General features: G+C 36.2%; 1 long non-coding RNA gene across 1 annotated transcript in view; it reads left to right on the plus strand.

Moving 5' to 3' along the window:
• LOC103102644 (uncharacterized) overlaps positions 1 to 15,677 on the plus strand; it is a 126,594-nt gene that overhangs the window by 22,873 nt on the left and 88,044 nt on the right. Inside the window, exon 2 of the long non-coding RNA XR_001628356.2 lies at positions 10,308 to 10,385. This is a non-coding gene — a long non-coding RNA (uncharacterized LOC103102644). The remainder of the gene's footprint in view (positions 1 to 10,307; positions 10,386 to 15,677) is intronic.

Consider the following 15,677-nt stretch of genomic DNA (forward strand, 5'->3'; position numbering starts at 1 on the left):
TGCTCATCCTCATTGTTTGTGCTCCAAAAATCCTCTTTTACTCTGTCTCTGCTATCTCATGTTCCAAATTGGTCCATTGTTCAAAAGGTCTCTTCTTTTTTCCTTCCCCTTATTTTAAAATTCTTATTCTATTCCCTTTACCAAAAATCCCTTCCTTATCCCCACAACGTCTTTCTAATTTTTGGTATAGGTTCAATTCTAAAACTGTTTTTCCCCTAGCTAGTCCCAAGTGTCCTTTCCTACGTCCTCACCTTATTCCCACTCAAATACTTGATACTTACTCTCCTTTCCAGTTCATCTTTTATCCCATGAGCTTTCCTTCTTTTACTTTGTACATTAAGAAAAAAATTACCATTCAAATTGTGTATTGTAAAAATTAAAATTACTATACAATAACTCCAAATACTATATTTTATGATTTATTAATAATCACTAGAAGCAAAGGAATAAAAGGTAACTATTTAACAAAATTTAAAAAACAAACATGTGTCCAAGCTAATCTACCTGCTCAAGAGGCCCACTCCATCAAAACTGTGAACCTTTGAAGGAAAGAGGCCTACACACATAACTCTACCCAATTTATCTTCTGTCTATGTCAGCATGTAATGACATGAAGTGAGTGGTCTCCTGGGTAATATAGTTCAAAAGCACAATATTTCTAATTACACTGTATGTGGTTCTCTCTTTTTCTCAGGTCTGATGAGAGTAGAATTCTAATATTCCTGTCCTTCCACCCTCTCCTCCCCTTCTCCATGTCACTCTCTTCATTTATTCTGCCTTCATATGAGATAGCCATTCCACTCCTGCTCCTCCTGATCTATTCCACTACCAATTAGGCTCATTCCATTCCATTCACCTCAATCTCTAGTATTCCATCCATAAATGCCTCCACAAAATACCTAGGCAATGATTTTCCCATGTAGGAATCAATGAATTTAACATTTTAGGTTGCTTATGATTAACCTTTCATCACCTTTGTATTTTTCTTTTCTATTAAGTTTTCTGCTGAGTTCTGAATTCCCTCCAAGAATATTTGAAACTACTTTAGTTCATTAAATATCCCTTTTACCTTTCATAATTATTCTCATCTTTGCTACATATGTCTTCCTGATTCTAAACCCAGTTCTTTTACTCTATGAAAAACTATGTTCCTTGTCCTGAATTCTTTTAATTCTATGGCTGTTAAGTCTTAAATTATTCTGGTTTTAGTGCTACACTATTTAAATTTTTTTCTTGTTGCTTATTGCATTTCTTGTTAACTTGGGAGCTATAGAACTTAGCAATGATGTTCCTGTACATTTTCATTTTTTGGTCTCTTTTAGAAAGAGAGTGGTGAAATCTTTGCATTTTTTACTCTTTGATTTGAGGATTTCTTTCTTGACGTATGTTCTTTGAACTCTTTTTAAAAAATCATAACTTTCTGGGAGCCCGACTATTCTTATATTATATCTTCTTTATTTATTTTCCAGGTCAGTTGTTCTTGTGATAAGATATTTCATAGTCTCAGCTATTATTCAGTTCTATAAGGGTTAAAAATTAAGGTTGGACTAAATATAAGAAATGTAGTCACCAAAATTAATATATCTCACATCAAAATGACTTTATAGTTGTTTTATTTACAAAATAGAGGGAAAGAGTGAGGTAGAGAAATGAGAAAGAGGATAGAGTAAGAAATCTAGGTTAATGAGCTAAATATCTGATCTAGTGCCTAGCTTTGCTCCAGTAGGGCTCCAGAGGTCCAGCCAGAGGACCCAGAGGTAAAATAGGTATCACCCACTTGGACTCTGAGAGGGTGGCCTATATGGTGTTAATCTCTCTAGCAGTCAGGAAAGGAAGGTCAGCTGTTTTCCACTCACCAATCTAAAATCAATATCAGTCTCACCAAATGATATTCCACTAGCCTTTACAACCTCAAAAGAGCTCCAACCACCACCTCACAGGAAGTTGCAACTACTTTTAAAGATGCTTCTTTTCATCACTTCCTGTGTTCCCCCCCCCCCCCACTTGATGGGGATCAATTGTAGTTTTAAAATTTTCTTAGGACTTCCCAGGTGGCAGTCATACATTTCTGAGTTGTCACCCACTTTGCATGTGGGTTGCAAACCTCCCCCCCCCACTTAAGTGTAAAGTGGGGGTGTATAAACTTCTGGTGATTAAATCTAAAAGTAGGCTGGGAAGAGTTAATCCCATCTTCACAATTCTTTTTAATTTGATTTATTTTTTCTTATTTTCTTAGGAAACTATTAACTCCCCTCATTCAGTTCTAGTTCTTAATACATTATTTTCTTCTGTGAGTTTCAGTATGTCTTTTTCTGTTTGGATGATGTTTCTTTCATAATTATCTTGATTTTCTTGCATTACTCTTATTTTTTCTAATATTCCTTCACCCTCCCATTTGGTTATTGAGGTCTTTTTTCAGTTCTTCCAAAAACTTATTTTGAGATAATGGTCATTTATTATATTTATTTTCTGTTTTTGAAGTAGGTATTTTTACTTTACTGTCCTATAAGTTTAAACTGAGGTCTTTTCTATCCCTATGATATCTATCAACAGCTGGGTTCTGTTTTTTAAAAAAAGAGAGAAGTTTTGTACCCCACAGGGAAGTTTGGATTTTTGGTATGGAGAGGGGGAAAGAAAGGAGAATCCCCTTCTCAAAGCGGGGTTCAGGGGAGACAGCAGATGTAACGGGTTGGCTCAGAGAGAGGAGGGGGTTTGAAGATTTCCCCCCTTCTGCCTTCCCTCCTTAGCTAAAGCTGCTCTACCCAATTCACTCTTGTCCTTATTGTCCCTCCTCTATTACTCGAGACCAAAAGGTCTCCCCTTCATCCGTTCACTCACACTCATCTTGGGAAACAGATAACTTTTAATGTTAACTCAATCATATAATACAAAAGGAATAATGGGCAGGGAAGAATGGGAAAAGGAAAGTGGGAAGAAAGGGACCCTGTCTCTATCTAAATGCTTTCCCCTCCCTCCTTGAGTTTGGGGGGAACTCAGGTCTTGGCAGCCTGAGTGGCCTGAGAGAAAGTCAGGTTGACTCACCCCTGTGCAACAGGAGCTGAGGTAAAGTCTGCGCAGGTTTCTCTTCAGAAGTCCCTTCAATTGGGAAGTGTTGGGGGGAAAGATTTCCAGTTACCAGCAGGAAAAATGCATAACCCTCAGGAGAAAGTCTTTTCCCCACCTTTTCTCTTTGGCTTCTCAAGACTGAGAGACCCTTACTGTTCTCCAAACCAGAGTCTCTTCCTCCTCTGGAATTTCACTCCTGGGGCCCCTCCCCCATAGAGGTGATCAATTTCACATACTCTTCAGCCTGGCGCTTTTTCCTAGTGCCAGCCTCTGTCACAAAACCTCCATTTCCTGTTGTTCTCATGGTGCCACCCTGACCCACACCAGTTACTTATCTTCTATATCTATTCTAATCTATCTGTGCTACTGATTCTTTTCCCATCTAACCTCCCACCTCCCAAAATAATAAAATCTTATCCTAACCTGTCTATTTGCTAATCTAAGTTCCTATTTTATGCTAAGACTGAGTTGTAGGAAAATGGTTAGGATTATGTACCAACAAAAATTTTTACAACATAACAATTTCCTAATATAAAGGTCATTCCTATTGCAATCAATATAAAATTTAAATCTTAAGTAAAATTGAACTATCCTATGTCTTATGCAATACATATTTCAATTCATAACATTTATAGGTATATATATATACATATATATGTATATATATATATATATAATGAAATCTGATTTATTCTGTCCCTGTATTACCTCTCTAGTTACAACATTCCCTTTTCCACCCTAAACTACTCTGTCCCTGTCTATTAATAGTTAGTATTTTAACTCTCTCCTTACTATCTAAATTAGTCATATTTACATATATACATGTTACATATATACATGTCTGTTATTTAAACACATTCACATATGTCAAATTTTTAAAATACATATATACATATATATCCTTTGGTACTAGAGATATACAATTTATGGGTTGTCCTTATTCATGGCACAGCCCCTAATGTCAATGTGAAGTTTGCTTGTGTTCTAGATATGTCTGGTGGATGCATATTATTCTAATGTGCAAGTTAATGTACTTCCCTATATGTGAAGTTAATGTGATCAGTGATTTATCTTACATGACCCATTTTCCTGAAGTTCATTCCCCTTAATGTCTTAGATCCAAAGTTCTTTCCAGTTGTCCGTGTATCTTCCATTCTTTGGTATTGCTTGAAGTTTGTCACAGATCCAGGTGCCTTCTCCTTTACAGGATACATACTTGCCTGTCATCTCACTTTGAAAGATGATTTCAGGTATCTGGAGCTACAGGATCATGTGTGTGTGTAAGATTAATGTGTGTGTGCATGTAAGAGTGAATATTTTGATGCAAGTGATTGAAAATTTATACAGGTTGTTTGTGCCATACTTATGTGTGCAAGTTAGATTCCTTTTTTTATGTAATGAATGTAGGTATCTTTCTTAATATGTGATTGTAAGGTGATTGTTCTGTTCCTGTGTGGTTGATTATAGAGGTTGATGTTTTTTTAGTCTAGGCTTGAGATAGAAATTTATATATAGGTTTAATAATTCTAGGGGATTCTAAATCCACCCAAATAAACTCCCAGGTTCTACAAAGAACCATTTCTCCTGTGTTTCACAGGCTACATTAATCCTCCCTAATCTAACTAACCCAAATTTATACTATCTGTCTTGGATATTATTCTTTTTTGATTTCATGTAATAATTTTTGTTTGGGTAAGATGCTCCAATAACACCTTTGATGTTTCTCATCTACATTTATCGGGGTTCATGGACTTGTCTCAGTTTTGTTTTCTTTTCAGCCAGGACTGAATTATGGTTTAGGATTTTTTCCTGATTTGATTAAGGTAACTTCATGGATTAAGTGTCAGATCTTATGCCTAGTACTAGTCTGACTTCTTAAAAGGTTTTGTTTTGTTTGCTACCTTATAGAACTCAAACCAGTCCTAGTACCAAGTTTTATATCATATTACTTCCAATTTAGTATCAGTGTCCCCTAAGTTATATTTCTTACAAAATTCTTTATAACTACTGACTCCTGCAATATACAGTATTACCTCTACTGATAAAGAGTTTCATATGTTTTCAATTGCTTCATCAGAATCAGAATCGGGATAAATTGTTTGTTCTGAATTCAGGTGTTCATTATGCCAATTTGTGTCCCATTTATCTAAATCTTTGTGAACTTTATCATAGAGCTTGATGTACTCATAGGGTTCCTGTTCTTCATCACTTTTTTGTTCAAGTATTATTGTACCATTTTGGTACTATATCATCTGGGTCTGAGTCTGACTCTTGGTCACTGATTTCTGTACTCTCCAGGTCTTTCATTAGCTTTCGTTCAGTGACCTGTTGTAATTCTGTGTCAGGTGATGTTAACCCACATTTTGTGTCTTGGTCTGACCCTAATTCAGTGATTTATATATTTCCCAATTCTTTTTCTAGCTGTTGCCCAGTAATATGCTCTAATTCTGTGTTCTGTGGTGACAACTTTGATTCTTGTGGGTTTAATGCTTCCTGCAGACCTGCTATTATGTTACTGGAGTACATAGAAACCATTCCCTCTATGGTGGTATCTTCTGGGAATGACTTCAATAAAGATCCACTTGCCCCTATATCAGTGAGAGGTTTGTGCATTTGTTCTCCCACTTCTGTACCAAGGTATGGTTCTGGAGTTTCTTGTAAATTAGCTATTATGGTGTTTACATACACAGATTTCCCATTATCATCTTTACTTTCTTGCCCCAGGGTTTGTAATGTACTTGTATAACTAGTAGATGTTTCAGGTTTTATAGATGTTATAGTGCAATCTACCATCCCCTCTTTAGTTATTCCATCCTTATTCAATCCACTATTATTAACCAGCTCTGTATCACTTTGGACCACTGCTGTCTGTGAGATAATAGCTTGCTCAGAGGACAGGTTTGTGTTTGTATTAATTTCAGTTTTAGAACTGCTTGGATTGTTTTTCTCTATCAAAAACTCTTCTGTTCCCACTCCTTAAATTGTTTTGCCTTATCTGGTTCAGGGAATAGACAGTCAATAGAATTTTGGTATTGATCTGTGCTAAACCCATCCCCAGAACTTGTATCTTTGAGTGTCATAGAATTTTGTGGGTAAAAGTCTTTGGCTTTTGGGTATAAGTTAGTTCTCCCCTCATTTTCCTTTCTTTGCCCTTTTAGATGCATACATGTATCAGCTCCAAAGTCTCTTGCAACAATGTCTCATTTGGCTATTTTGTCAGAATGGTCTGGATACTTAATTTGCCGTTTTAAATATTTTCTAGCCCCATTTGATTTTCCACTGCCTAGATCCATTTTGCAAGCTAAAAAATTTTCCAAAAAGCATTTAATCTGTTCCTTGCTTTTCTCCATGCAGTTTTGTGTGCCCATGTGTTGTGAACCATAAATGTCATGTTACATGTTTGCTATTATCTGTGCAATTTCACACTCCATCTCAATTATAGCTTTTTGTTTTGTTCTTAAGTTGCTTCCCTTGGCAGCTTACCCAACTATCTGTTTCTCCATCACTTATATTTTAAATTTTAAATTTTCCTTTCTACCATCTCCCTTTTTTCTCTTTATGTTCATGCCCTCATGTTTCCTCCCTGGGGTACCCTCCAAATTCATCTCTTTCTTACTAGATAATGCTAGAGCCTGTCATCATGCAGTATAATGCTTATTTCTCACTACAACTTCTGAATAATGGGGTTTTGCTCCAGAAGCTATTGCTGCTTCCATGGGTATCAGGTCTGGGCTCTCCTGTTCTCTAAGTTTTCAGTAAGAGCAACACTGATTGCTATTAGAATCCTGTCTCCCATAGTTTTTGTTATTATATACTTTTCCTTGATAATATGCATTTTGACATTTCCCATCTCTCTTATTTTGGCCCTGTTCATAGTTCATATGTTTCATTGGGCAGTTTCTTACTATGTGTCTTTGACAAGAACACAAAAATCAAGTCCTGGTATATCTCTGCACCCTATGTTGACTTTGGGGTGTCTGTCTATACTATGTGGTTTGTCTGCTAAATGTCTTAATTGTAGCCAGGTTCTTAACCTCCTCTAATTCTTTCTGCCTTAATATTTAAGAGGTCTCTTGGAGATTTTTCTTTAGATCATCCTTTTCTTTTTCTTGATCTACTTTGTTATCATGAAGATAGGCATCAATGTCTCTAAGTTCATTAAGTGAGATGGTGTCAAATGTAGGATAATAATTCCTGCAGAAATCTCTCAAGGGCTTATCACAGCCCTTGAGAAATTGTCTTCTCACATGTGCTTCGGATTCTTTTGAATTAGGGTTATAAACCTAATAGTCTCTCAGTTTGTTTTTTTCAATAAGGCAATCAATAAATGTGTTTGGGTGTTCATTTTGCTCTTGGGATAATCTATCAAATTTTCTCCATGCATTGGGTCTTTCTGACAATTACTTCATTCCCTGCAATAGATCATCATAGCATTATCTTGGATAAGCCATTGATCTTGGACTAGAAAAATCCAGATCTTCAAAAACTTCTGGCCAGCTCATGAGTGAAGAATCTTTTCTAGTTTGTGCAATAAAATATTTTTATGTTCTTGGGGTGTAAAAAGTTCAGATAAAAGAATTTCTATATCCTCAAAATCTGATTCATAGAGGTGAAATGCTCTCTTTAGTTCTTTAATTGCAAGATGAGGCTCCAATAAAAATGTAGGCATATGTTTATGTAAATACTCTATGTCATGGGTGGTGAATGACTTATGAACCTTCACATGTAAAATGCCAGAGTTATCAGTGACCTTAGCTATATAGCACTTTTAATGTTAACTCAAATAGGTAATACAAAAGGAATAATGGGCAGGGAAGAATGGGAAAAGGAAAGTGGGAAAAAGGATGTCCCTATCTCTATCTAAAAACCTTTATCTCCCTCCTTGAGTTTTGGGGGAACTCAGGCATTGGCAGCCTGAGCCCCACTGAAAGTCAGGTTGACTCACCCCTGGGCAACAGGAGCTGAGGTAAAGTCTGCGCAGGTTTCTCTTCAGAAGTCCCTTTAATTGGGAAGTGTTGGGGGGAAAGATTTCCAGTCACCAGCAGGAAAAATGTATAACCCTCAGGAGAAAATCTTTTCCCATCTTTTCTCTTCGGCATCTCAAGACCAAGAGACCCTCACTGTTCTCCAAGCCAGAGTCTCCTCCTCCTCTGGAATTTCACTCCTGGGGCCCCTCCCCCATTGAGGTGATCAATTTCACATACTCTTCACTTTTTCCTATTGCCAGCCTCTTTCACAGTTCTTACCCTTTGCTCATTATTTTTTATGTGTTTATTTACTTCAAAATTTCAATGGCCAGGCCAATAAATTTAATTTATTATTATTGTTATTATTATTGTTGTTGTTGTTATTAATATTATTATTACTGAACTCCTAGGGTTCCTATTGTGTTTGGGTATGATCTCTCAGGTTTCAGGATTTTTTTTTTTTGGTTAGCTTTTACCTAGGTTCTATTTAGTTACTGCATTTTTTATAATCTGGAGACTCTAGCCCAATTGACCACAATTGACAATTGACAATCCATAATTGACCACAGGTTTTCTGACCAGAGCCTACAGTATGCTGTGCCACTGCTACTACAAATAGAAAATCCAATTCCCCATGTGACTACAATCAGGACTCTATTTGCCTAGGAATGATCATAACTGATGGGATTCCAGTCTCATAGCAATCACACATAACAATGCACGGTCTTTCCTCACTCCTCTTCTACTGCTATAACCTGGGATGAAGCAGGTGTTAAGTCCACTTTCTTTGAGCCTCCAAAGTCCCTCATTTGTTAGCATCAGGGATCAAATTTCTGCCTTCAGCTACTACAAAATCCACTGTGTCTACTCCTTCATTTCCTATCTCTGGGCCAGTAGGAGTCTCCTGAGTCTACACACAGCTGCTCCCAGTATCCTCACTGATGCTGGCTCCAAATCTCAGCAAACAAGGTGTTGTTGCAAGGCCTATGTCCCAGGAATACCTTGTTGATTCCATTCTGCTTTCTCTGTTCCTGCTACCAGGTCCTGTGGTGTTAGGGCTATTGTCAGAGAAGTATAAAGCTTTCTACACAGTTGTTTCAGGATATTCAGCTTTACTCCTCATTCCTGTCTGGTTTTGAAGCTTTTAGCTTTACCTCTATGAACTTATTTTTGGTTGTTTGTGGTGGATATTAGGAGGACTAGAAAACTCTATATTCTATTCTGTCATTTTCCCACAATGTCTTTTTTACCTATCTTTATTACCATTATATTAACTGATTAAAAGCAGAGACTTTTCTTTGCTTTTTTTTGTATCTCCAGCACTTAGCTCATTACCTGGAATGAAGTAGGTGTTTAATTGATCCTTATTATTTATTGAATATATACATTGTAGACAGATAAGTGATATAATGAATAGGGCATTGGAAAATCTAAGTTCAAATCAGGATAGAGAAAATTTGGCACTGGGCAAATGCCAACTTACTTCTTCTCCATTGGGCTCAATTGTAAAACGAAGATCATGTTATTACTGATATCCTAGAGTCACTATGGGGATCAAATGATATTGTATTCGTAAAGTACTTAACATGCTGCTTGGCACATAATAGGTCCTTAGTAATACCTCATTTCCTTCCTTTCTTCCTCCATTTTTTTTATAAAAAATGACTCACTATATATGAAGAAGGAAGAATAATTTTGGAAATTCATAAACATAAATGATTTTTTAAATAAAGGTTTTAGGTAAGTCTACTTCTCATTTTTGAATGTGATAACACTGAGCAAAACACTCATCTATTAAATAAAGGGCTTAAGCCAAATGATATTTCTTTATGTAACTTTCAATATGTAGAAAGCACTACTTAATGAAATTAGGAGAGAGAATAGAAAATAATGTGGTTCTATAAAAATGGATTAAACATCATCTCTATAGAGCATTGGGCTTGAAGGAAAAAAAAAAACCCTTGATTATTAATGTCAGTTCCAACACATGAGTTTTCCAATCTATTCAAACTGATCTAGACCCAAGCAAACTGCTTAACACCTTCTATTAAGCAGGCATTCAATAAGTAATGATGAGAATATTAAAGATGATGATAGTAATGATTTGATGATGATGGATATGTTGATTGTGATACTGATATTGTACCTTAGTTCCATCAATTGTATAATCCATTAAAATGATTATATATTTCCTCCACAAAAAAATGATCAGAAACTAATAATAAAAATGAAAGTAACTTTTTTTGTTGTTGTTATCATGTGTTTTGTTTGAAGATCTCCAAGCACTTACAAGGGAAAGATTGCATTACTACGAATGAATGTGAAACAGAGTTGCCTAAAGCATTTCAACAGGTAAGGAAGAAAAATATCTTTTTGATTCTTTAATAAAGGACAGAGTAAGGTTATTGCACAGTAATGGATTGTGATATTGACCTCTCATCCATTCTCCTAGGAAATAAACACTTTACTATACAAAGAAAGGCAATAAAAATTTTGAACAGTAAAGAACTAGATAACACTTACAGTAGCTATAGAAACTCCCCAACTTTCAAATAAAAAAGTCAAACCAACGAGATTTGTTTTATCATTCCTAACAAAATTTGTTGCCCTCAGAAAAAAAAATGACAGCTTGAAAGGTATGAGAGATGCTTCAAATGTGTGCTTGTCACTCAATTGGCTTCTACACTTTAAAGAAAAACAGCAGTGCTCTGGTTACAGTGCAGAGAAGCAGGGAATCAAAACAGAGAGAATGATCCTATTCCTACTTTGTAGGGCCCTACGCTTTTATTCACTTCTCACACCAGTTTCATGAAAAATTTGTGGAAATTTTGAGTCATTAATAAAGATTTGCTACTTCCATAAGAAAAACACTCTTTTTCTTCTCTCTATTCCTTCCTTCCTTCCTTCCTTCCTTCCTTCCTATCATCCTTCTTTCTTCCTCCCTCCCTCCCTCCCTCCCCTAGTGTTTCTTTCCTAAGCCTGTTCATGTCCTGTCAGTATAGTTTGGACTTATCATTTCCTTGTAGTCATGGTAATGTCAATCAATAATACTTCCCTGTCCTTAGTTCCCAAATGCTATATACATTCCCCAAATTTTATTGTTCTTCAGAGAAATCATCTAGTGAGGTGCATTCTCCCAGGGATATGTCCCCGGAGCCCCAGGGTGTTTACTCTGAGTAGTTTTTAGCACTTGGGTCGGTGATAGAGGTAGATTCCTTGATTTATCTCTTTCCTGATTAAAGACTTGGTTTGTCTGACTAATTTAGTAGTTCTGTGTTATTTCTAAGTTAACACATTTCAAATACATTATCTTATGTTAACATTGACTATCCTTTGTAGCCAAGGTAAGTTACATTTCAGATTTCCCCAGAATTCTTTGGTACTGTTAAGAGGGTTTAGAAACATCTAGTTTCTCTGTCCCTGGTTCAAATCTCCAATGTTAATGTTTTCCTAATTGTCCTGTACCATTGTTCTATTTAATCACTTACTAGGTGCATTATACATTACAAAGAATTAGTACTTCAAAACCATAAGAAGATTCACTTCCCTTATCCACCCACAGAATCACCAGAGTATAATATAGAGAATAACCTTTTCCTTACAATACCTCAGGCTCTGGAGAAGGGAGGGAGATCAGATTCACAACATACTGTGATTCTCACATATTGTTATCCTACCAAGTTTCAAGCCTAGAATGTCCCTCTCTGAACATCCTTGAGCTCAAATATCAGGTATTCTGAGTTCTGAGAGCTTCTGTACCAGACTGACAACAACAGTTTATCTGTAATTCTGGCCCCATAGTAGCTAGAAAACCCCAGCTGAATTCTAAAGGCCATGAAAGCTAAAAGAAGAAGGAGGGAGAGGTAGTCCTTTTCTACACACAGTTAACTTCATTGTGCTCTTCCTTTGAGTTTTTCACTCTCCTGAGTTATGTTGGAAAGGCAGACATACTAAATGAAGGGCAAATTCTGTTCTAATGCTGTGACAAAGATGCTATTTTGGTCCATGTAGGAGAGAAATAGAGAAATGCATTCTACAGAAGCAAGTATATGATGTTTCTCACATGAGTTTATCTATGTTAAGTAATCTAGGCATGCACAAAACAAAATCTATTATACTTAAAATATTTATTAATTTCATTAGTTAAAAAAAGCATTCTGAAATTTGAAATGACAACTAAGTTTAATAATAGATATAATTTGTTAGAAACAGAACCAAGATGACTATTGGATGAGAATGATCAGTGGAAACCCTCAAAATCACATCTTATATTTTAACCAATCACAAAATGTGCCTAATTCATTATTTTACATGATCTTCTATTTCATCTCTTTGTTCTTTCTCTTTTTTTTAATTTGGAAAGAAATTCATTTTTTTGTTTATTTCCTCATAACTGCAGTGTTTTAATATCATATAAGAGTTTCTAGATTACAAAAATGAAAGACACTTTGTAATAAATTCTTTTTACTTATATATTACTCACTTAGAGACCCTACAAAATAGCTACATGAAGAAAATCAATCTATTCATCAATTGTAATAGTCATTTACTTTGCTAAATTTTTAGAGATATAAAGACAAAGATGAAACAGAAACTTCCTTTATTAGACTTGAAAATCACAGACATGAAAATATAGGTACATAAACATATTTGCATATAAATACACATAAATATTAATATACATACATATATACCCACATGTATGAATGCATTCTGAAGTTAACTAAAGGGTAGAATAGGTTGTTTATATCTTTGGTGTGGGGGCTTCCAAAGACATTTTTAAGGGTTGCTTTCTTCCTTTGATTTCTAATTGTCATTCAGCTCTCACCTATGGATCCCCAAAGCTGTAGCATGCTCAGTAGTTCCACACCAGTAAATTATCTTTTAGGGCAGACTAAATCAGTTTGAGGGTAACTGAAATACCTCAAAGTTTGCCCAAGTCACCTGAAGGGCAGATGAGAATAATGTGTTCAAAATGTCACAGAGGCACCAAAAGCAGGCATTGAGGGGAGGTGGAGTCAAGATAGCAGGGTAGAAGCAGCAAAAGTTCAGAACTCTGAAAACCTTTCCTTACTGATTAAAAACGAAATGATCTTAGGGGAGTGAAAACCAAACCTAACAGCAGGACAGAGTTAGGGAAACCTCCTACTGGACTCAAAAGTTACAACCTCCAAAAGCCTGAATTTGAGAGCACTCAGATTTAAGGGGGAAGAAGAAGGAAGGTCCCAGGACTCCTCCCCCACCTAGAGCACTGAGCATCTAGTGGTGCCTGGAACCTCTGGGCAGGCAAGGGTGCTAGATTGGAGGAAGTACCTTCTGGACAAAGCTGTGCCAGGCTCAAAGCTTTGAACACAGGCAGTGGGGAAGCAATTGGAGAAGTGCAGAGGTAACAGCCTAGTTGCAGCAGCAGAGATGCAACATATTGACCCTCTCTCCCAAGGTTTTGGCCTCCGGGCACATCCAGCTCTGCAAGTACAACTCAGGTGGGCTTAATCTCATCAAGCCTTCAGAGGGCAGGGAAGCTCAAGCTCCAACACCCCTTCCTCAAAGATTTCTCTGAGAGTCTTGCTAAGATCCAAGGGTGAAGGCTGACAGAAAAGCCCAAACCCACAGATCCAGCACACAATGAGAGGGGCAAGAGTACAGGCAACTACAGGGAGAAAAAAAGGGGAAAATATGAGCAAACAACAGAAAAAGAAAAAAGAAATTACAGTAGACAACTTTATCCAGGCAATGAACAAAGAGCAAATGTAACAGAGGAAGATGAAGGAACATCATGCAAAAACACAGAAACTCTGGAAAATTGGACACAGGCTTTGGAAGAATGCAAAATGCATTTCAAAACACAATTAAGAGAGACTGAAGACAACTGGGAAAAGAAGAGAAAAGTCAAGAGAAGTCATCTGGAAACAGAAAATAGTGTCTTGAAAGCAAAAATCAATAAGCTTGAAAATGAGGCAAAGGAAATGAAAGATGAGAAAAGTAATGAAAGATGAGGTATAGAAGATGAAAGATGACCTCCAAAGAAAATCAGACTAGAAGGAGAAGGATGATGAAAAAGTCAGGAATAAAATCCAGTCTTTAAAAACCAGAACACAGCAACTAGAAGCAAGTGACTTGACAAGTTAGCAGGAAACTATAAAGCAAAATAAAAAGAATGAAAAAAATTGAGGAAAATATGAAATATCTCATTTACAAAACACATGATTTAGAAAATTATTCCAGGAGAGACAACTTAAGAATTATTGGTGTATTGAAAGACCATGACAAAAGAAAATACCTGGACATCATCCTACAGGAAAATTTCCAAGAAAACTGCCCCAACATTCTAGGACAAGAGGGAAAATTGGAGATTGAAAGAATCCACAGATCACCTCCTGTACTTAATCCTCAACTGACAACACCTAGGAATGTTATAGGCAAATTCAAGAACTATCAGACCAAGGAAAAATATTACAAGCTGCTAAGAAGAAGTCATTCAGATACCATGACACCACAGTGAGGATAGCACAGGATCTGGCTGCATCTACAATGAAGGACCAAAAGGCATGGAATATGATATTCCAGAAAGCAAGGGAACTAGGTCTACAAACAAGAATCAACTACCCAGCAAAACTGACTATATCATTACAGGGGAAAGTATGGTCATTTAACAAAATAGAATAAAACAAAGCATTTGTAAAGAAAAGACCAGACCTGAACAGAAAATTTGATGCTCAAACACAGAACTCAAGAAAATCATCAAAAGGTAATTAAGAAAGGGGGAAAACAGAAAACAAAACAAACACCCCCTTTTTTAAAGAGACCCAATAATTAAAAATGATATGTATCCATAGAAGAAAAGAAAAAAGTTATTATGACCTGGGTAGCTAGAAGAATTATACTTAGAGGGAACAGTGACAATCAGTATAGAATGAAATGCCAAGACATAAATATGTATGTAGATACATTTATGCATATATATATATATATATATATATATATACAAACACACAACTAGAGTTTAAAAAGAGGTAAATACTAAGAGAAATGGGAAAAGAAACAAAATGGGGTAAATTTATATGTCACAAAGAAGCACATGGTGGGAGGGGGTGAGAACATCAATACACTAGAAGGGTAAAGAGGTTTTAGATAGGAAATACACAACTCTTACCTGCACTGAAATTTACTCAAAGAGGAAAGAACAATCAAATATATTGGGGCAGAGACTTGATTTGTTCCCTAAAGGGAAGTAGAAGGGTAACAAAAAGACTGGTGGGGAGGGAAGCAATACAAGGGAGGGAGAGAGTGGGGGAATAGTTTAAAAGACTTTAAAGAAAATAAGAGGGGAATAAGAAGGGAAGGGGGATAAAAGGGAAATAAATTAATTTATTTAATTATTTATTAATAAGGGTGGGAATTATGGGGACCAATTACATAAAATCACTGGTAATAGAAGGAAAAAGTGAAAGAGGAAAGGACAGCACTAGGAGTGAAAATCAAAGAGCTGGGAAATACATAGCTGGTAATCATAACTCTGAATGTGAATGGAATGAACTCACCCAAAAAACGCAAGAGAATATCAGAGTGGATTAGAATCCAAAATCCTACCATTTGCTATCTACAAGAAACACATATAAGGGTGGTAGACATGCATAGGGCAAA

Source organism: Monodelphis domestica, chromosome 1, assembly GCF_027887165.1.
Source record: "Monodelphis domestica isolate mMonDom1 chromosome 1, mMonDom1.pri, whole genome shotgun sequence".
In the NCBI taxonomy this organism is placed as follows: Eukaryota; Metazoa; Chordata; class Mammalia; order Didelphimorphia; family Didelphidae; genus Monodelphis; species Monodelphis domestica.